This window comes from Staurois parvus, unplaced genomic scaffold (genome assembly GCF_062004578.1).
Source record: "Staurois parvus isolate SC_StPar_1 unplaced genomic scaffold, SC_StPar_1.0 ptg000423l, whole genome shotgun sequence".
In the NCBI taxonomy this organism is placed as follows: Eukaryota; Metazoa; Chordata; class Amphibia; order Anura; family Ranidae; genus Staurois; species Staurois parvus.
Genome location: NW_028318219.1, coordinates 5972 through 28243, shown reverse-complemented (window position 1 = coordinate 28243; position 22272 = coordinate 5972). Strand labels below are relative to the sequence as shown.

General features: G+C 40.2%; 1 long non-coding RNA gene across 1 annotated transcript; it reads left to right on the top strand.

Annotated features, from left to right (window-relative positions):
• Positions 1 to 2255: 2255 nt before the first annotated feature.
• On the top strand, positions 2256 to 21219 carry LOC149454553 (uncharacterized). Its single transcript, XR_016314187.1, has 4 exons — positions 2256 to 2391; positions 13889 to 14053; positions 15574 to 15636; positions 20664 to 21219. It is a non-coding gene; the product is annotated as an uncharacterized LOC149454553 (long non-coding RNA).
• The last annotated feature ends 1053 nt before the right edge of the window (positions 21220 to 22272 follow it).

Genomic DNA, 22272 nt, shown 5'->3' with positions numbered 1-22272 from the left:
CCAGATCTCAATCCAATAGAGCACCTTTTGGATGTGGTGGAACGGGAGGTTCACATCATGGATGTGCAACCGACAAATCTGCAGCAACTGCGTGATACTATCGTGTCAATATGGACCAAAATCTCTGAGGAATATTTCCAATCTGTCACAAAGAATAAAGGCAGTTCTGAAGGCAAAAGGGGGTCCAACTCGGGACTAGCATGGTGTACCTAATAAAGTGGCCGGTGAGCGTATATATAAGAAAAAGGAATGGTAATTAATTGTACCCTACGATGGAAATATGTCTTAATGTCTCATGTGTCAAAATGCCAAATGTATATATTATTAACCGTTGGGAGCCAGTATTACCCCTCCATACTGGACGTGCGTATACGTCCTGTCCGGTGGTGATGTCTTGTTGAAGTTATTTGATTTGGTTAGTATATTATTATTATGAATACACAGACATGCATGTTATCTTGTTGAAGATTAGAAGTTACAATATTTGTATTATTATTTCATCTTAGATTTATCAACCGTGATATCCTGTCGGTGTTGAATATATTTGATCTGGTTAGTATATTATTATTGTAATTATACAGACAAGAATGTTATCTTGTTGAAGATTAGAAGTTTGTATTAATGTTATTTGTTAGATTTATCAACCATTGCCACATGAAGAAGTAGAACCCTCCGCAAAATGCGTTGACAACTGAGAGTCTCCTCCTCTCTCCCTTTCTTCTCTCTTTGAATAGTGAAAGACACTTGTGGACTGTAATCCAGCTATGTAATAGATTGGTGTGAGATTTAACCTAAAGTATATGGAGACAGGCATCATCTTTATATAGGAGACCCGTTGTATCCAATTAAATTTATTTTAACTGTCCTTTTATTGTTATTTTGCTAATAAAGTGATTATTTTAAGAAACAATTGGGTAAATTGATCAAAAAAATTTGTTACGCCCCAGTTTTGTTTTTGGTCTAAGATATCTTATAGATGAGATGCCGTTTTCAATTATTAGACGTGCGATTCGTTTTGTTACGAACTGAAATTTGGATGAAACTTCATTATTCAGAGATTCTGATGTATCAGAATTTTTGACTCACAATAGTAACGAATTTCAACGAATCCAAAATAAACAAGTTATTCGAATCTGAATTTGAAAAAGAATTTGAATGGAAAAACTAAATCGAATTTGAAATGGAAACATTGTATTAACTACAGTAAGGTACAAAAGTGAAATAAGATGATGCTTACTTAGGCTGCTTTATAGAATAGAATAAAACAGAATTGAATAGAAAAGGAATAGAAAAGAATAAAACAGAACAGAAAATGAAAAAAAGAATATAACAAAACAGAATAGAAAATAAAGAAATAGAATATAGAAGAATAGACAATAAAATAGAAAAGAACAGAAAAGAAATGGTTAGAAAACAAAATAGAAAATAAAAGAAACAGAAAAGAATAGAAAAATAGAAAAAATAGAACAGAAAATAAAAAAGTAGAATAGAATAAAAAAGATTAGAATAGAAAATAAAATAAAAGAATAGAGTAAAATAGAATAGCTCAGAACTAATATAGCCATCTGCTGAAATGAGTTGAAATTAACGTATTTACGAAACAAATTATTTTAACATAATGAAACGCAACGATTAACCTAATGAACGGATCCATCGTGTTCATCTCTATTAATTATATCCACTAACTATCCCTTTATTAGTGCCGTCAATCTAAAGTGGAACAGACCTGATGGGGAACTAGTCTTTACCTTAATGCAGAGAATACATTAAGGTACAAATTAGACTTTAGAACCTCTTTAGGGTAACATACAACTAAGATTAATAGACATTGTTATGTGCACTCAGGAGCCTGGAGATGAGGTTTTCTATCAGCATGAGAGCAGGCAGTTGACAGGACACTGAGGGTTTGACTGCAGATGGTCCATCACCTCTGTAAGTAGCACCCAACTAAATATAGATAAATAACAGAATAAAATATTCCCTAAGAAAGCCTGTAAAAGTGTAGTAATTAGAAGCCGAACATTTCAATTCTTGCATAAGCCCCCCGGCTGGTTCTCTTTAAGGCTTTCATATTACAAGTCTATATAGTATGACTGCTCCATGTAAAATAATTATGTAATGCAACTAAACGAGTTGGGCAAAGGCTCTTCGGAGCTCAGGATCTCTTCAAAGGCACACCGCAAGAATTGATATAAATGGACTATACGTGTTTTCAGGATTTTGCTGAAGATGTAAGAGATGCACCAGTAATGGGACCGCTGATTTTACTTAATGACCTAAAGGGAGCGCCAAGACCAAGACTCTCTCGGCAGACCTCGGTGTAAATTATGCACAACCGGCTGGGTATCATTCTGTGGCAGTCCTACTTGAATAATCTGCAGGCTTGAGCAGGTAAATGGCAGAGGAGATTTAATTTAGATAAATGCAAGGTTATACATTTGTGCAGCAAGAATGAGCGCACTACATACACGGCAAATTGGGCAAAATGAGGTCAAGGCTTAATAGAGAAGGATTCAGCGGGGCTTGTAGACAGACAGGTTGACGGCGCTGACATAATGCTCAGCGTCAGGTGGGCACTGGAAAGGCTAATGAATGCCAGGCTTGGTGTAAGCAGTAAATAACTATGTGTCATAATTACGAAGATCAACATACAAAAAAAAAAAAAGACTGCTAGGCGTAAACCTGTACTGCAAGGAATATATATACAGTAGGCTGCTATAACTAATCAAAGATAGCTGCCAGGCAAAAATTCTAATTCTCTGGCTTTGGGTACCTTAAGGGCTCGTTCACACATGCTGCCAGGGGGCAGTAAAACCAGGCAGTTGTGCCTCAGTTTCAATGCCCCATAACCACCGGCATGAAAAATGACACGTAGCTGCTTGTGGCTGTACACATGCTGTGGCTGTGATGCTGTGCTTTGCATCTGTAGACATAAATTAAAAACATGTTGCTTGCTACAGGTTTTGATGCAGCTGAACACAACTAATGTAGGCCTATGGGGGTCACCCTGCAACCAGCCCCCAATCGCATGCAATATACGTGATTGCAGCACAGTAGTGCGGCATTTAAAGTGTTAAATCAAGAGGTGAGGCGGCAACATATCAACTTCTCCCTGCCTGTTAAACATCTCAAAAAAGCGGTCCAGGCATGGATCCTTACTGCACATCTAAACAAACCCTTAGAGTCACTCACCAGGCATAAATATGAAGATCAAGCGTTTTTGCTGGCTGCATGCTTTTACAAGGTCAGGGACTTATATGCTACTGCAATGCTTCATATTCCCTATATGTGTCTGCTGTACAATGTACTTGTATGAAAAAGTCTCCTGTTCTCTTTATATTGCTTCCTTTATGTGAAATCCCTGGTGATTCTGCCAGTCCTTTTGCGTTCTTATTAAAAATTGACCACTCTAGGTATGAGACCACATCGTGGTCAGTTCTCTAGTAGCCTGCTCTCCTCCAATGATCATTCGTTGACACTGGAGCGAATATGCTTGTCTTATACCGAAGGGACCACTTTGGATGGTTCTCTGAATGGATGAGGTGGAGAGACGGGGCGACAAGTTAAAAATTTCTACCTGATCCAATCAGAGAATGCCTTGTTTTCATTAAAAAACCGTCAATGCTAAGGGTGCACAGATCAGTGCACCCATGTGAAGATACAGAACATGTTTGGTCATACTCTTCTGTCGAGTCTCAAGCCCTCCATAGAAGCCATGGTTGCTGTACACTGCATTGATGATGGCTAAAAAACTTGGAACAGGTGTGTGCAGAAACAAAAAGGAAACAGTCCCCTGTGCTTGAGAGTGGTTTATTAGGATGGAACAGTCTCCGGTCTACCATCCAGTGCTATCAAAGGCCTTGCTGCCCTCTAGGGGTCAGGGAAAGAACCCAGGGACGATAACTGTAAAAACAGGAAAAAAAAAAAAAGAAGGTGCACTAGGTTAGTACATGACTAGAGCACCAGAGATAGGTCATCCAAATCCCCCCCCCCCCCTTTTGGCTATACTTAAATAAAAACATGACACCAATTTTGGAGTAAATGGCCAACATGGCCTTTTATTAACAAACATTTTAACACCAACCATTCCTTATAACAAACATACAGAGTTGTTGTTGTTGGTCTTCGAAGGCACCCCACAAAAAGGATCTGAAATGCACCTGCGGACAACCATATTACACAAGGGCCTCCAGCCACAACCAACCAGCTCGGAGACAACCATACCGTCCGCAGTGCAGGACCACCACCTTCCAGTTAAACCTTGGTTAACTGGAATATCCCCGGGCACACCATACCAATGATGGTTCCCACACCATTATCTGTACCTCCAAGATAAGAACTGCCTCCAAAGACCAACAACTGCCCAAGACCGAAATAACCCCCCCTTTTCCCCCGAGAGGAACACAATACTCCCTACAATAGGGAGGGCGGGAGGGAAGCTCACTCACCAACGTCCAGCTCCGACTGATGCCCCCCCCCCCACCGGGACACCCCACCCTAAGGTGCGGCAGAGCCCACCCACGCTCTTCCTCTACCAACCAGCACCCCCAGCTATACTTTTCCACACCCCCTGGCGCATAATTAACCCTTTCTAGTTTCCTTCCCACTCTAGGCCTAGTCATGCCTGCCCTGCGCTAATTTTCTTTTTCCTTTTCGCTACGGGCATTTCTTTACCTAAGATGATACCTTTAATAAATTCAAAGAAGAAATATATTCACAAACACTGTGAGAAGAAAGGCATATCGAATTCGAAGCAACCAGTACACTGGATCAGTTCCCAATATCAAGAGGACCCTCGAGAATACTGATGCGTTTTGAGGAGTGGTCTCCTCTTCCTCAGAGCCCATCCGGTGTACTGTTGCTTTGAATTCGATACACCTTTTATATTACGGTGTTTGTGAGTATATTTCTTCTTCGAATCTATTAATGGAGTTACCTTAGGTAATGCACTAGGCTGGGGCGCCCTCTTTTTTCCTGTTTTTACAGGTGTATGCAGTTTGGAAGTTAATGACTCTAATATTAGGATATATCTGCGCTGTTTGGAGTGTAAAGGAATGATTATTATGACTTTGCCCACTGTACTAAAAAGGAGAAAGAATCCTTAAAACAATTTTGACTTGCTGCAAGCAGTGGAGCTGGACATTGTAGCTGTGCCTCCTGGACGCACTAAAATGCCAGAATTGGTTGCACATAGGCTACATGTCTAATGGTGCAGAGAAAGAGAAATGCTACATTTAGATTGGAGTCTAAAACCATCATGTGAATTGACAGGTAGTGAGTTGAAAATGTGATGCAATTCCTACCGATATTGGTGCTGACACTGAGCATTTGCACCAGTATACGGTACCTAAAACCAATACATTTGCGGAGCATTTTTAGCCCATACAAATGAATGGGCTCAAATCGCACTGCAAAGAATCCCATGTGATTTTAACAAGAATGCGCTGCGATTCCTGTCTGAAACATATGCAATTTCCCTGAGGTGCGGTATGATTTGAGCCCTACAAAATGAATGGGCTCAAATCGCACTGAAAAGAACCCCATGTGATCTGAACAAGAATGCACTGCGATTCCTGTCTGAAACACATGCGATTTCCCTGTGGTGCAGTAGGATTTGAGCCATACAAAATGAATGGGCTCAAATCGCACTGAAAAGAACCCCATGTGATCTGAACAAGAATGCACTGCGATTCCTGTCTGAAACACATGTGATTTCCCTGTGGTGCGGTACGATTTGAGCCATACAAAATGAATGGCTCAAGCCACACTGCAAATCGCACCGCACCCGCATTCATATTGTATGGGGTCAAGTCACACAAGGTTTCAGTAACTGGTATCAGCGAGTACAAGTATTGGTATTCATACTCGCCGATAAAAACCGGTATCGCTGCAACCCTAGTAATTACCCCTGTAATTGATGTAATTAGCCCTGCATTAACGTGTCACAACAGTGTGCATTTCATGTGGCTGTGGGGTGTTATTGACACTTCTCCATTTGCTTGACAGGAGCAATCATTATTACTGCAGTCGAGAAACAACGTATTGCAACTGCAGCATGTGTACAGCCTTTGCCGCTTATGTGGCGGAGCGATAAAACCGCAGCTCAACCACGCATTTTTACCCCCCAAACTGCACATCTAAAAAGGAGCCCAAAGAGAAAGGCTGGGTTTATTTGCAAACAAACCACCAACTTGTATTTGAACCAGTCGGTTCACCGGTGAAAAAAAAACTTAACGTTTTCTCCACAGGAGTAACTAAAGCCATGAAGGGCTTAAAGAGGACCTGTCTATGCAGAAGTCTGTTTGTACAAACCCACATTATATACATTTTCTGTAAAATGCAACCGCCATCTGCTCATTACTGAAGTCTAGAGAGAAAAAAAAAATCTTACTGTACGTCTTAATGATATATATTAATTAGTAGCTTTGCTGAGCCTTGGGTCACCAGTTTCTGTATTCTGAAAACATTCTGTAGCCCATCCCATTCACTATCCTCCCGGGAACACCTAGAACCAAGGCTGCTATAGAATATACAGTAGTGTATTAAGATCATTACAATACCCAATGAATCATCAGCAGCTAATTAAGCTCCACAGTGATCCCTAACCCAGAACGTTACAGCACAGACACCAGTAATAAATTAAACTTCACAATGCCTGCTCTTGTACAATGACCCAGCAATAAAACAACACTGGATTCAGCTTCTGAATGCATCTGTTTTCCAAAGCTCCGAGGGAACAAAAAAGTGCCAGTAGGCTTGTATAATGGGGCTTATTTATAAAACTGGTTGAATGGCTAATCTCACTTTGGTTTTGTCATTTTGAGTCCTTTGTAAAAACGTCTTTGACAGCTAAGTGGAGTATTTTGAATTGTCACAATAGCTATGTTTTTTTGCATTAAATAGAGAAGGGTTAAAGCTAAAATTTAATCTGCTTGTAGTTTTGCCTTCCTTTGTTCCATTCTTGGCCCCTCGGCACCATAAGGAAAAAAAAAAGTTTTTATTACAGACCTTATTTTAGACTCTAGCCACACATGCCGCCCAGCCACCGCATATAAACGGCGGCAGGGTGCCGCTCGTAGGCAAAAGCACATTTTAAAACGGCTGCCTTCAAAACAAGTAGGGGGCGCGCGCGAGGCGTGCGCCCGCCCTGCCTGTCTCGCGGGTGTCAGCAGCGGGTCTCCGCCGCCGGGTCATGGCCGGTTTTTACCGGCCGTTTTCCTGCGATGAGCGGTAATTACTGACACAGAGCAGGGCTGCATTGTTTACACACAGCCTGCTCTGTGACAGTTCGCCGACAAGCTGCAGAGGGAGAGAAGAGTTTCTCTCCCTCCCTCCCTCCGTCCAGTACACACCCCCGCCCCCTAGTAAAACACTCCCCTTACACAGCAAATTCTAAAAATGTTAACCCCTTCCTCCCCAGTGACATTAGTACAGTTTCAGTGTTTTTTTTTCACTGATCACTGTATTGGTGTCACTGGGGATGTCAGTGACCCCAAGTCAGTTCCCCCCCCAGTGTCAAAATGTCCGCCGCAGTCCCACCATAAGTCGCTGGTCGCCGCTATATGTCGCTGATTGGCGCCATTCGTATAAATAAAAATTAAAAATTTCAGTATCTTTCCCGCCATTTGTAAACGCTATAACTTTCACGTAAACCAATTAATTTACACGTATTGGGTTTTTTTTTTTAGAAAAGACATGTCGCAGAATGCATTTTGGCAGAAATTTATGACTAAATTAGATTTTTGCATTTTTTTTTACTGGACATGTTTTATAGCAAAAAGTCCAAAATATTGTTTTTTTTCCCTCAAAATTACCACCAAAAGAAAGCTCAATTTGTGGGGAAAAAAAGGATGTAAATTTCATTTATGTACCATATAGCATGACCGCGCAATTGTCCGTTAAACTAGCGCAGCGCTGTATAGCAGAAAAATGGCGTAAATTGTAGTATTTATACCATAGTTTGTAGACGCTATAACTTCCACACAAAGCAATCAATATACACTTATTGGGATTTTTTTTTACCAAAAACATGTAGCAGAATACATTTTGGCCAAAATTTATAACCAACTTTGAGTTTACTATATATTTTTTTATAGCAGAAAGTAAAAAATATTGTTTTTCTTCAAAATTTTTGGCCTTTTTTTGTTTATAGCGTTAAAAATAAAAAGCGCACAGGTGATCAAATTACACCGAAAGAAAGCTCTATTTGTGTGAAAAAAAGGACATAAATTTCGTTTGGGTGCAGCATTGCATGACCGCGCAATTATCAGTTGAATTAGTGCAGCGCCGAGTAGCAAAAAGAGGCCTGGTCATTAAGGGGGGTAAATCCTCAGGAGCTCAAGTGGCTAGGTCTATGATCTTCTATATGCAATGCAGGTAGATCATGGTTGGAAGGAGGGTCCAGCAGGTTGGTGTGAATAGCTTACTGAAAACATCACAGCACCCTGCTTCAGCACTCTTCTGAAGAGCCCTCAGCCTTGATGGAAGGAGTTCTGCAAATATGAAAATGCCTTATTGAGGAGCTTTCATTCTAAATGAGTTGGAGAGTAGGAGTTCCTAGGCAAGCTGTATTTTTTTGCAACATATCTTAGGTAGCACCCACATGTGATGCTGAGCCTTGAGAGAACCAAAATCTAAGGTTGAAAGGGGAAGGCAAGGGACAGTCAGACTGGATGTCCTCCAACCCAGGAAAGGAAGCGGGTTCTATCCGACTTGCTGCAGATTCTAATGCACATCGTGAGAAGCTCACAGTGTGCAGCAAAAACAGAAAAAACTATTTCAGACAGTACATAAGAGGAGCCTGTACAACTGTGCAAGACTGAAAGGAAGGCTTGAGTCCAGCTTTCAAAGCCATTATCATCTTTTTTTTTTCTATCTGCACCCTGTGCAGAGGATTTTCCTTTACTTCCTGTCTTGGGGATGCAATAGGAACTATGGAAGGAGTTCTCATCTTAGTTGCTACCATTGGAAGATTTTTTTTTTTTGCCTCAACTCTTGCTTTCATGACAACAGTAACATTTTGGATTAACGCTCACTTTCAGTCTTAGTGACATTGGTCACCAGGACAAATATTTCCAGTGGTGACACAGACAGCAATAACAGTTTGACCGAAGGGTCTAATCCTTCCATATTCTTTTCTGAACTAAAATTTTCCATCCCCTCATTAAAGGCAGCTCATGCACTGTGCATATTCCTAGCCAACTCCAGTACCCCTAATTGTCCTAGATTCTGTGGGACTGTACCACAGCTTACAATCACGGCATCCTGTGGATTCAGTGTCCTGAAGGCAAGTGCTAGAGCACTTGTTCCAAAATTTGTATCTTTGACGTCTCCACACAGTGGGGTGATCTGTCCAACAAAAGTCTTCATAGTCCCAGCAAGAGGAGGAGGAGGGAGAGAATAACAGTGTGACCACAGAGCAAGGAAAGTGTGTCCCATGCTGGACTCTATTGTTCTCACCTATCCTCAATGGGCACTATTATTCTTCAATACAACTCCCCAACACCTGCTGCATTTTTCTCCACTTCCAGCTACATACAATTGTTCTCTCCCACCTGCTACTGTGCAATTCTGGCCCTCCCCATTCCCCCACTGGGTACTATTGTTCTTCCTGTAATACTAGCAAGGTCTAACAAACACCAATATTTGTGGAAAGAATGGAACTGAATGCCAACCTCATTTCCCCAAAAGCCACAAGTTGATAACAAAAATGGTCAGATTCAAATCTCATGTCTTTTAGTGTAGACAGTAATGTAAATTCTGTTGGGCATGGCAGCGAGTGATGCAAAAATGCTTAAACCAACTTCAGACACATTTGACAAAAACAAGAGAAGTTAGATGGAATACAGAGATATAAAAAACCTTCACCAGCCAATGTTTGCAAAGGATTTCTGATGGGGCACTGTCATAAATGGTCAGGTCATAAATGGTCAAGTCATAAATGGTCAAGTCATACAGCTCTCAAAGCTCTAACTAAAAATTAAGAACTTTGTGTTTTTGAACAAGTTACTGTAGTGTAAATTCTGTTCTGCTGCTGTCTGTGCAGATCAGCTAGTGGTACAGTCATGCTTGCATTTGACAAAAAACAGAGAAGTCAGTGGAATTCAGAGGTATCAAAAACATCCACCAGCCAGGGTCTGCAAAGGACTTCTAATGAGGTGCCATCATAAATGGTCAAGTCATAAATAGTCTGGCATGCAGTTAAGTAAATTTCATCTGTGATACTAGACTAGTGACCTATATTTACTTATAGTGGGCCTATCATGTATCGAAAATGTTCAAGCTTCAGCTCATATTTCATTCATGGTAATGGTTACATAGTTACATAGTTAGTCTGGCTGAAAAAAGACAAAAGTCCATCCAGTTCAATCACTAAAAAAAAAATTATAATCCTATACAGTTGATCCAGAGGAAGGCAAAAAAAACCCAGCAAAGCATGATGCAATTTGCTCCTGCAACGGAAAAATTCCTTCCTGATCCCCCGAGAGGCAATCGGATATTCCCTGGATCTACTTTACCTATAAATGTTAATATCCAGTTATATTCTGTGTATCTAAGAAAGAATCCAGGACTTTTTTAAAGCAATCCACTGAGCTGGCCAGAACCAAATCTTTAGGGAGTCTATTCCACATTTTCACAGCTTTTACTGTGAAGAAGCCTTTCCATGTTTGGAGATTAAATTTATTTTCCCCCAGATGTAAAGAGTGTCCCCTTGTCCTCTGTGATGACCTCAGGGTGAATAGCTCTACACCGAGTTCACTATATCAACCACTGATGTAATTATACATGATGATCAGATCCCCCTTAGGCAGGCTATAGACGGGCCGTTTATCGGCTGAATTTTCGGCCGATAAATGAAAAATCGGTCAGCCCCGTTGCCGATGCTGCCACCAATTTTCCAGCATGACCGATAAAAATAAATGTGAAGATCCGTGAAAAACGGCTGACGGGCTGGCCCCACTAACGGCGTGAATATTGGCCGATTTTTCATGCGGACAAAAGTTCGGCTGATAAACAATCCGTCTATGGCCTGCATAAATCTCCTCTTCTCAAGAAAGAATAAATTCAGTTAATCTAATCTTTCCTCATAGCTGAGCTCCTCCATGGCTCTTATCTGTTTGGTTGCCCTTCTCTGTACTTACTCCAGTTCCCCAATGTTCTTTTTGTGGATTGGTGCCTTTGCTGAAAGTGGTTACAATAATGTAGGAGAAGATGCCATTTAGTTAGACACCATACAAGCTCTAGAAGGCTATTAAGACACATTAGACCTCTTATAAGAAATATACATCAAAAATATATCATATTTAGTATCTAACACATCATAATTTCACTTTGCTAAAAATGTGCAGGTCTGCAGTTTGTGAAACCTTATCATAAAGGAAATATAGATGTACTCTGAATAAAGGATATTAAAGGCCTGTCCAGTGGGAATAATAAAATACTTCAACACACTTAAAGCACAGCTTCAGTCCCCATAATACATTTTTTTTAAAAAAGCTCCTCCATGATTATTACAACTTGCACATTTATATTGGAATAATGTTATAATTGATATCATGCTTGTTAGTTGGAAATATGTAATATATAACTTGATCTCAAAAGCAGGCAGGGGCCATGAAGGATGTGGGTATCTGAAGCCCACCAGAGTATGTTTCCGGGACTAGGTGCTGCTGGCTATCCCTGATCTCATGACTGCGCAGTAATGAGACTGCAGGGCGCAGTTTGTTCACAACACGTTGCCATAGCAATGGTGGTGAGGGCAGAAATTCCCACCTTGTTGTTATGGCAACCTGTCAATCAAAGGATATCCCAGGAGACCTTGCAAAACGCCTAATGACATCATTGCCTAGGTGGTCAGGACCGGAAGTCGCACCCTTATATCTTAATTTAAGGTATATAGAAACGTTGAAAATGAATAAATATATTAATTTCAGACAGTACACCACAGGGGACATTGTGAATAGAATAACCTAAAAAAAGGGTGGAAATCCGCATTAAACCCCCTTACTCTTTGAGTGTTCCGAACTCTACTAATACCAGGCAGACTACACTTCGGTATTCATTTTACTTTTAAAACCATTTTATTTTACGTTTGCCTATGTCTGTATATTAATATATAGTAATATATATAGTAATATATTTTCTTGCAGTTTTTGTTTTCATTAAAAAAAAAAAATTGACACACCAAATTGCTGAATGCACAAACTAGAACGTTGAACAATAGACTTGTCTTTTTTCAACATGATTAACTAGGGAACTATTTGTCCTTCCTGGATAGAGAACCCCTTTATGTGTCCTGAAGACCACTGTCATAGAGACAGAAAGTAAGGGGAAATCCAACATTTTTGAGTAGTCATTATAGCAAGAGGTAAGGAAAAAAAACCTTCCAATAGAGAAAAAAAAGTTTTTGCTTGACGTACATATTAAGACAAACAAAAAAAAGGAACCAGATAATGGTCTGTAAACATGGTTATAGTTTTGGATTTGCCCAGAAAATGCACATCCGTTTTTTCTCTATATGTCAGATATTTTAATAAAGTCAGACTGCTTCCTCTGCACAGACCTCTATTTCATAGAAATAAAAATAAAAGGAATTTCTCATTGCCTAATTCCCTGGCTCCTATGCCATTTATTAAAAATAAATTGAAATTAAAGTATGTTAAAAAATAATTTAAATTTAGAAATATATTAAGATAAATTGGAATTTAAAAACATATTAAAAATTAATTCAAATTATGTGCTATACTTCTAATGAAGGTGGCCGCTACCACCATGTTGCTTTCAGTGACAATCCCTGGCGTGCGATTGGCTGCAAGATGCTTCTAATGGTGTTAATTAAAATTGGATTTGAAAATGGAGCAAATTGAAGTCATTTAAATTTAAACTGCAGTCATTACAAACAGAAATGATGTTTAGCTTGGGAAAGTGGTTAGGTTATTGAATTTAAAGTTTACTCTGCTCGTTTCTATTCAGCGTTCTAAAGCTGATCCAAGATGCCTGGATATGATCTTAAAGTTTGTCTCAAGCCAAAACTTTTACTGTATGTTTTGGAAGGAGTAGTGAAGGGTTAAACATACAAAAACAACCCATAACTGTTTTTGCTATGCTCCATTGGTGAGATTTCCCTTCACTTACTATCCTAGAGACACAGCAGAAAGTGAGGGAAAAATACCCCCAAAGTGAAGGGAAATCTCCACTTAGCTGTCACAGTACAGGAATCTTCAATAGATGATTTCCTCTCTTTTTGTTCTGGTGACAACCATCAAATTCTGGCTTTATTACCAGTGTCCATGTTTATCCGGACAAATACGTTAAAATAAAAGGGAACAAAAAAGTGTTAAAAACATTATGTTACTACTGTAAAGAACTCTTGAGAAAGTCCTGAGGACGAAATGCGTTGGGTAGAGTAAGCAAGTGTTGTCAGGATGCTTCATATGGAGGAGGTGAGGATACAAGCCAGTTTTTTTTGTGCAGGTGTCAGGGAAGGCCTGCTCATAGTGCAGGTGAAGTTCCGCGGCGCACAAATAGGACCATGCGCAGAGTCCTTACCAGTCAAACAGATGTGCAGGTACTTGGACATTGGCGCGCACACATGTGTTTTCTTTGGCTTATCACCCACAAACCAATGGACAAACTGAACGGACTAATCAGACCCTGGAGCAGTACATCCGGTTTTACACTTCATTTGTCCAAGATGATTGGGTATTGCTCCTGCCATTGGCGGAGTTTGCATATAATAACTCCAATCATGCTGCCACCAAACAATCCCCATTTTTTTGCTAATTATGGGTTTCGCCCTACCTTTCTGCCTGATCTTGTGCCGGAAACTTCTGTCCCTGCTGCTCAAGACATACTAAGTTTTTTTTCTACTAATAACAAATTGTTACAGGAGACAGTCACAAAAGCCCAGGAGGACAACAAGAGGGCCTTTGATAGAAGGAGAAGGAGAAAAATGATCCTGCACCCAGGAGACCAGGTCTGGCTTGCCACAACCAACCTGAAGATGGCGTTTCCTTCAAGGAAGCTGGCACCTAAGTTTGTGGGACCATTTCCGGTAAGACGTAAAATTAATGATGTCTCTTATGAATTAGCATTACCGGAATCCCTTAAGGTTCACCCAGTTTTCCATATGTCATTACTAAAACCTGGAGTACCAGACCCCTTTTCTGATTGAAGGTTAAGGCCTCTATAATTGTGGATGGAGAGGAGGAATTTGAAGTCAAGGCTGTTGTGGACTGTAGGAAAAGGAGAGGCCAGACGCAATACCTAATTAAATGGAAGGGGTATGGGCCAGAGGAAAATTCATGGGAACCCGCACAGAATGTGCATGCTATGAATTTAATTCCGTGAGTTTTTTCTCAATCACCCACAAAGAAGGAACCAATTGGGCATCTGGAGACTGCCCATAGGAAGGGGGCAATGTCAGGGAAGGCCTGCCCATAGTGCAGGTGAAGTTCCACGGCGCACAAATAGGTGCATGCGCAGAGTCCTTACCAGTCAAACAGATGTGCAGGTACTTGGACATCGGCGCACTCGCACATGCAGGCACGCACCTGTCACTAATGCTGGCGCCAAAAGGGCTATTTAAACTGGTTGCAGTAGTTGTCCCATTGCCGTATGGTCTTTTCCCTGCTCGTGTTTCCTGATTCCTGCATAGCAGAGCAATACAAAGCAACGTGCTTACATAGTAAAGCACACACAGTAAAACAGCACACAGTTAACCCTTTGATTGCCCCAGATGATAACCCCTTCATGCCCACTGTCATTAGCACTGATCACTGTATTAGTGTCACTGGGGATTTCAGTGACAGTCAGTTCCCCCCAGTGTCAGAATCCCCACCACAGACCCGCTATTTGCCGCCATTACTAGTATAGAATTTTTTTTTTATTATTCCATAATATACCACCATTTGTGGATTCTATAACTTTCACATAAACCAAATAATTTACACATATTTTTTTTTTTTTTTTTTTTAGCAAAGACATGTAGCAGAATATATTTTGGCCTAAATTTATGATGAGATTTTTTTCATTTTTTTTACTGGATATGTTTTATAGCAAACAGTCATAAATATTGTTTTTTTTTCAAAATTGTCAGTCTTTTTTTGTCAATAGTGCAAAAAACAAAAATGCAGAGGTGATCAAATACCTCCATTTGTGGGGGGAAAAAAAAGGGACAAATTTAATTTGGGTGCAGTGTTGCATGACTGCGCAGTTGTCAGTTAAAGTAATGCAGCGCCGTATCGCAAAAAATGGTCTGGTCAGGAAGGGGGATAAATCCTCTGGAGGGCAAAGGGTTAAACGGTCTTTGTTCGGTACGGTTACTCTCTCATTGGATCCCGAGACAAGGTCCAGAAGAAGCTTGAGATGCAAAACATGCTGACCTTCTAGGTCGGTTTGATATATTATGATGACCGTGTATCTTTGTATGAAGGAATTTTCTGAGAGATACTGTATATACTATATGATTTGGTGGTATTGTTCCCCTTTTTTAATGTTTTTATTATTTGAATAAAAATGTGAGATTTTTTTTTTTTTAATTACTGTGTGATGCCATCCACCCATTCACTACAGCACCCTGCATGAACTGTGGACAAGCCTGTAAGATGTGCAACAGATGCGATCCAAATTCTCTAGGTAAGAAGATGACAAAATTTCTCTTAGTCATGGTAAAGATAAAATTCCAGTCGATAACAGATTGGTTCCGAGATATCAAGAATAATGGAAATGGTAGATATTTTGTAATTTATAAAATGACTCCCTGAAAAAGTTATTAGGAAAAAAAAACCTATATTATCAAATATTATTACCAGCAGATATGAAATGAATAGCACAGATATAGGCTCATCAAAGCAGTTAATGTTCAGATTTTGTTGGATCTTATGTTGGAAAGAGAAAAGACCTAAATTACAGGTTTGTAAACGAAGAAGCTGGCATATGCTCACATTAAATAGTGAGATTATACATAAATGCTATATACCAAGTTTGTATAAAACATGGAAAAAAAATTAGTTTTAGGCTCAACGTGGGTTTTTTATATAAAGATACTTTACCTGAAATATATATACAATGCATTTTGTTATGTTACAGCCTTATTCCAAAATGGATTAAATACATTTTTTCCTTCAACATTCTACAAAAAATACCCCATGACAACGTGAAAGAAGTTCGTTTTGAAATCTTTGTAATTTATTAAAAATGAAAAAAAAACAAAAAACACATGTACATAAGTATTCACAGCCTTTGCCATGACACTCAAAATCCTGTTCCCACTGATCATCCTTGAGATGTTTCCACAACTTGATTGGAGTCCACCTGTGGGAAATTCAGTTAACAGAGCATGTCAGAGCACAAACCAAGCCATGAAGTCCAAGGAATTGTCCGTAGGCCTCTGACACAGGATTGTATCAAGGCATAGATCTGGGAAAGGGTACAGAAACATTTCTGCAGCATTGAAGGTCCCAATGAGCACAGTGGCCTCCATCATCTGTAAATGGAAAAAGTTTGGAATCACCAGGAATCTTCCTAGAGCGGGCCGCCTGGCCAAAATGAGTGTTCGAGGGAAAAGGGCCTTAGCCAGGGAGGTAACCAAGCACCCGATGGTCGCTCTAAAAGAGCTCCAGCATTTCTCTGTGGAGAGAGGAGAACCTTCCAGAAAAACAACCATCTCTGCAGCACTCCACCAATAAGGCCTGTATGGTAGAGTGGCCAGGCGGAAGCTATTCCTCAGTAAAAGGCAAATGGAAGCCTGCCTGGAGTTTGCCAAAAGGCACCTGAGGGACTCTCAGACCATGACAAACAAAACTCTCTGGTCTGATGAAAAAAGATTGAACTCTTTGGCTTGAATGCCAAGCATCATGTCTGGAGGAAACCAGGCACCAACTGGTCAATACCATCCCTACAGTGAAGCATGGTGGTGGAAGCATCATGCTGTGGGGATGTTTTTCAGTGGCAGGAACTGGGAGACTAGTCAGGATTGAAGGAAAGATGAATGCAGCAATGTACAGAGACATGCTTGCTGAAAATCTGTTCCAGAGTGCTCTGGACCTTAGAGAGCAGCGACGGTTCATCTTTCAACAGGACAATGACCCTAAGCACACAGCCCACATAACAAAGGAGTGGCTACAGGCCAACTCTGTGAATGTTCTGGAGTGGCCCAGACTTGAACCTGATTGAACATCTCTGGAGAGATCTGAAAATGGCTGTGCACCGACGCTCCCCATCCAACTTGATGGAGCTTGAGAGGTACTGCAAAGAAGAATGGGAGAAATTACCCAAAAATAGGTGTGCCAAGCTTGTAGCATCCATCATACCCAACACGACTTGAGGCTGTAATTGGTGCTAAAGGTGCTTCAACAAAGTATTGAGAAAAGGCTGTAAATACTTGTGTACGTTTTTTTTTTCATTGTTTATTTTTTATAAATTGCAAAGATTTCAAAACGAATTTCTTTCACATTGTCATTATGGGGTATTGTTTGTAGAATGTTGAGGAAAAATATGAATTTAATCCATTTTGGAATAACGCTGTAACATAACAAAATGTGGCAAAAGTTAAGTGCTGTGAATATTTTCTGGATGCACTGTATATACTTGTGGCCAGAGTATAAGTCCTCATGCGCACTGGATGTTTTTACAGCAGCTGTTTTTGGCTTTTTATGGTTTTTTCTACAGCTAGTAAACCCCCCCAGCATGTTATCCTATGTGTCCATGCACACAAAGACTGTAATTAATGTTTTTTGGCAGGGACGTTTTTTGGCTGGAAAAAAAACCAGGACTAGTGGGTTTCTACAGGAGTTGTGTAGCTGTAAAAAATGCTCTAACGCTGAAAAACGTGGCAAAACGCGATAAACTGACGCAAACAGGCATTTTTGAATGTTTAGTTTGACCCCCCCTCCACAATTTTTCTTTTTTTGGAAAAAAAAAAACCTCGCTAAATGCTAATGCAAAAAAAGCTGAAAAACTCACATTTTTAGCGTGACTTTACACAGCCAACGTCACCAGCGTTATCAACACACACCGTGTGCCTTATAAACAATTTTCTGTATTGTGCAAACACACACAACACTTAAAATCATCCCCACAATCCCACAGATGTACTAATACTGAGACTAATTGCTGCTCATGTAGCTCCCTCATCACTTCCTCCCACGCTCTCCTCCAAGACTTCTCCAGAGCCTCCCCATTCTCTGGAACTCCCTACCACAGTATGTCCAGTCTGCCCCCACCTGTCTGCCTTTAGGCGATCTTTGAAAACTCATTTATTCAGGGAAGCCTACCCCACCTCCACCTAAGAACTGTACTTGAATCACCTCCACCCGATCATCCCCCGCAGCTATCACCTTTTGTATCACCTCCCCCTTCCTTTAGATTGTAAGCTCCACAAGCAGGGCCCTCATATTCCTTCTGTACGGAAATGTATTGTAATTGTATTGTCTCCCTTATATTGTAAAGCGCTGCGCAATCTTTTGGCGCCATATACAGTAAATCCTGTCTAATAATAATAATAATAATAATATGCCTGCCTGTCGAGCTTCTCACTTTTTGATTGTATATTTTCCTAATTCAATTTTTCCACTGAAGTACTTTTCTTTTTCTTTCTGAATAATAGTTGAATTCTGTTTAATGGGTTGCAAAGCTTCCAAAACTCCCTGTAGATCATTCATTTCATAATATTCCTGTAGCATCACTACTATATTATGGGAGCATTGTCGGAGGTTGTCCTCCCATTTTTTCTTGAATTCAGGGATTATTTCTCTGATTTGTCTGGACTCTTAGATCCCCTGGATATTCTTGTTCATTGATATATTTATAAAGAAAGATGTTCCACCAGACCTTTGACTTTCTTTCATATAGATCTTTCAATCTGAATAGTAATTTTACCTTCTCCATCTCCATGGTCCTATCTCTAGATGGGGCACCTTCTTCCAATTCTAGAAAATGTATATTATATAGCGCGCTTGTTGGAGCCCAACCTCTGTAGATGTGAGATAAAGGTGCCAGATCGATATCAGGGATGGATGGGAGCAGTAACACTGAGGCAAGGAGTCTATTGAGCATGCTCCGAAATGAATTACAGCCCCCTTCACCTGCTACATCTGACTCTGCTCTCCAAGCTTCATTTTTGATGCACAGGCACATCCTGGACTCTACTTCCTGATCCTATAGGCATAGTTTGCTGCTGGACGGCTGGATGTCCCACCTGGATCTAATCACCACACGATGAGTCTTTTTAACTGTTTATCTTGTAAGTGCAAATTTTCCATTGTTTACTAAATAAATTGTCAATACTGCACTTAGAGGCGCCTTCCTCTCTTTTTCTGCTTCCAATTCTAGTTTCCCAACCATCTCCTCCCAAAATTTGAGATCCATTATTACAGTAGGTTCACACCTAAGCGTCTTTTGCCATTGTTTTAACACGATTTCCTATAGGACAGGTTCACATCTCTGCGTTTTCACCTGGTGTGTTTTTTGGAAAGAGTCAGGGGACTTTTTTTTTTTAACGCAAAACGTTTTTTATTCTAAAGACTTCAATAGGAATGCTGCAGAAAAGCATGTATTGCGTTTTTACTGTGTGTTTACCGTGTTTTTGATGTGGTTTGTGTTTTAAAACTGCCTAGCAACAAGAAAAATGTACAAAAATTGACCCCCGACAAATGCATCAAAACCGCAATGCAAAAACCCCTCAGGTGTGAACCTAAAGAAAGAAGGAAGAAAGAAAGAAAAAAATAGTTGAGATCTCTCTCTCTCTCTCTCTATATATATATATCTCTCTATCTTACTCCTCCTCTATAAATCTAAATATTAACAAAAAGGGTGAATCTCTATGGATACCACCCCTGAATCAATAAAAGTAATATAACATTGGATATACTTTGAATCTGGTAAGGTAGAGGGGAGACTCTGTTGAAGGAGAGAGGCAATTACAATCTCCTATTGGAATCATGAGCCCCAGCTATTTGTGGTAACCCATTAATAGAATCCTAATGTTACCACTGTTTTCCTGGGACAATGACAACACTTTGAGATCATAACTATCTATGGATGATTGACTTTGGAAGCCAAATCATTAATACAACCCTTCAGTGTATAGGGGACATGTTAACTTCCATTCATCATGGATATTTCTACTATTGTTTACAATGACCAAGTAGTTGTTCTGATAGTTTACATTTATATATGAGCATCAATCAGTCCCAGTATCAGTACAAAAACATTTTTTTTTTTTTCAGGTTACGCTTCTTTCTATAAAAAACCCACGTAATTCTGGTTGAGCCTTCAATTATTTTTTGTTTCTCCACTTTTTGTTTTATACAAGTATTGATTAGTGGCTCCCAGATTAATTTGCAGGACTTAGGGCCTTGAGGCTATTCGTTCTTGTTTCTATATACCAAGCTTACATTGCAATGTAGGAAACCCGTGTCATTTCTTAGCCGTACAGACACCACTGACCCACGGAGGCTAAGCCTCAACACTAGGTAATGTTTACGAGATGTAAGATTGGTACACAGGAGTGTTCTCAGCAATGCGATGTATAAAATATCCAGAGGATTGTTTTGTAGGACTGGCTTCTTAAGGAGCTGCTGAATTGTTGGGTTCTTCTACTGTTCCCAGTGTAGTAGTCCTAGGGTTTGAAAACCACGTTGTTTTTCTGCTTCTTTCCATAGGGTTTCCAGTGAGGATCAGAACAATTCTGATCGGTCAACATGGTCACGTGCACACCATATGGCCAAACGTTTGTGGACAGCTGAACATCCTATCTACCTTCATAGACAAAGTATATGGACACCCCTCAAAATTATTGAGTTCAGGTGTTTTCATTGAAATTTACTGTTATTGTTACAAAATAAAAAAACATTTTAGACCATTGTTCACTTCAAACCTCGTGGCAACAATTTGGGGAAGGTCCCTATCTTTTACAGCATGACTTTACCCTGAGCACAAAGCCAGTTACATAATGACAAGGTTTAATGACTTTGGTGCGGAGGAACTTGAGTGGCCTGTACAGAGCCCTGACTTCAACCATACTGAACACCTTTGAAACGAAATGTCAATTTTAAGCCAGGTCTTCTTCAGCATCAGTACCCAGCCTCCAGCCTCACATATGCACTGACTAAATTGACACAGTCTAAAATCATGTCGAAAGAGTTCCCAGAAGACTGTTCTCTCTGAAAGGTAGGGGGGACTCTATATTAATGCTCATATTTTTTAAATGGGATGCCGAAAAAGGTCATATATATTTGGTTTTCAAACATCTACAAATGCTCAAAAGGATTACAAATTCATGTAATTACATAGAGTATACTGAGAGATATCCCAAAAAAAGGTAAAATATGAAATTTCTGTTTCTAGACATAATATGCAAATACTTGAAATATTATCTACATCATATTTTTTATCTTAAGCGCATTTGCCCTGTAATTTCACTGCAAAATTATACCTTTCAACAAAATACCAAATGAGACTAATCATATAAATGCCATTTATGAGAGATTTGCTTCACTAAACTCACATTTGCACACTAAATATACTGTATGGCTTCAAAAGAATGCTATATGTGATGCCATCTTGTGGGTGTGAGTCAGCCTGGGTGTAAGTCAGCAAAATTACTTTAGGTTAGAGTTGGAGGGCTCTACAGGAACAGTCCTCTGGTACCTCCCCCTGCTCTAGAGACTTGGATAAGTTTCTAGAAGCCAGTGGGAGAAGGTGAGGCTGGGCTGATCTGCATATTTACAGGAATCTGACCAATCCCAGGCAGGACGTTTGGCAGTGGGGGAGATCAACCCATGAATATGAGAGAGCCTGGCCAGCAGGAGAGTTGGGTGGAAGATGGAGTGAGGAAGACCTGTTGGTGTGGAGCCTGGAAGAGGGCACCGGAAGAGGGGGGCCTATCTACAGTCTGGGAGTTGGAAAGAGGGACCTCCACTGTTATACAGTCTACAGGAAAAGAGAGCCTGTCAGCAGGCGAAGAAGCCAGCCCAGTGTAAGGCCTGGATGCAGCTTCACCTTTACAGCTACAGGAACAGGATAGTGTAGCTCTACATCCTAGGCCTACAAGGGAAAGGGCGGTCAGGTGCAATACACAACAAGGTCTCCCTGGGACAGCATTCTCAGTATAGGAATCCCTTGTTCTGGGATATCCTTCACGACAGCCAGATGGATAAGGGGATTTTCATTTGGGGTCTAAAGAAGTTTAATTTAAGGGGACTAAATGCTTCCAGAAAAGACTGCATACTGATTAAATGTTGCTGTTATTTTTGTATATAAGAAGTTTGT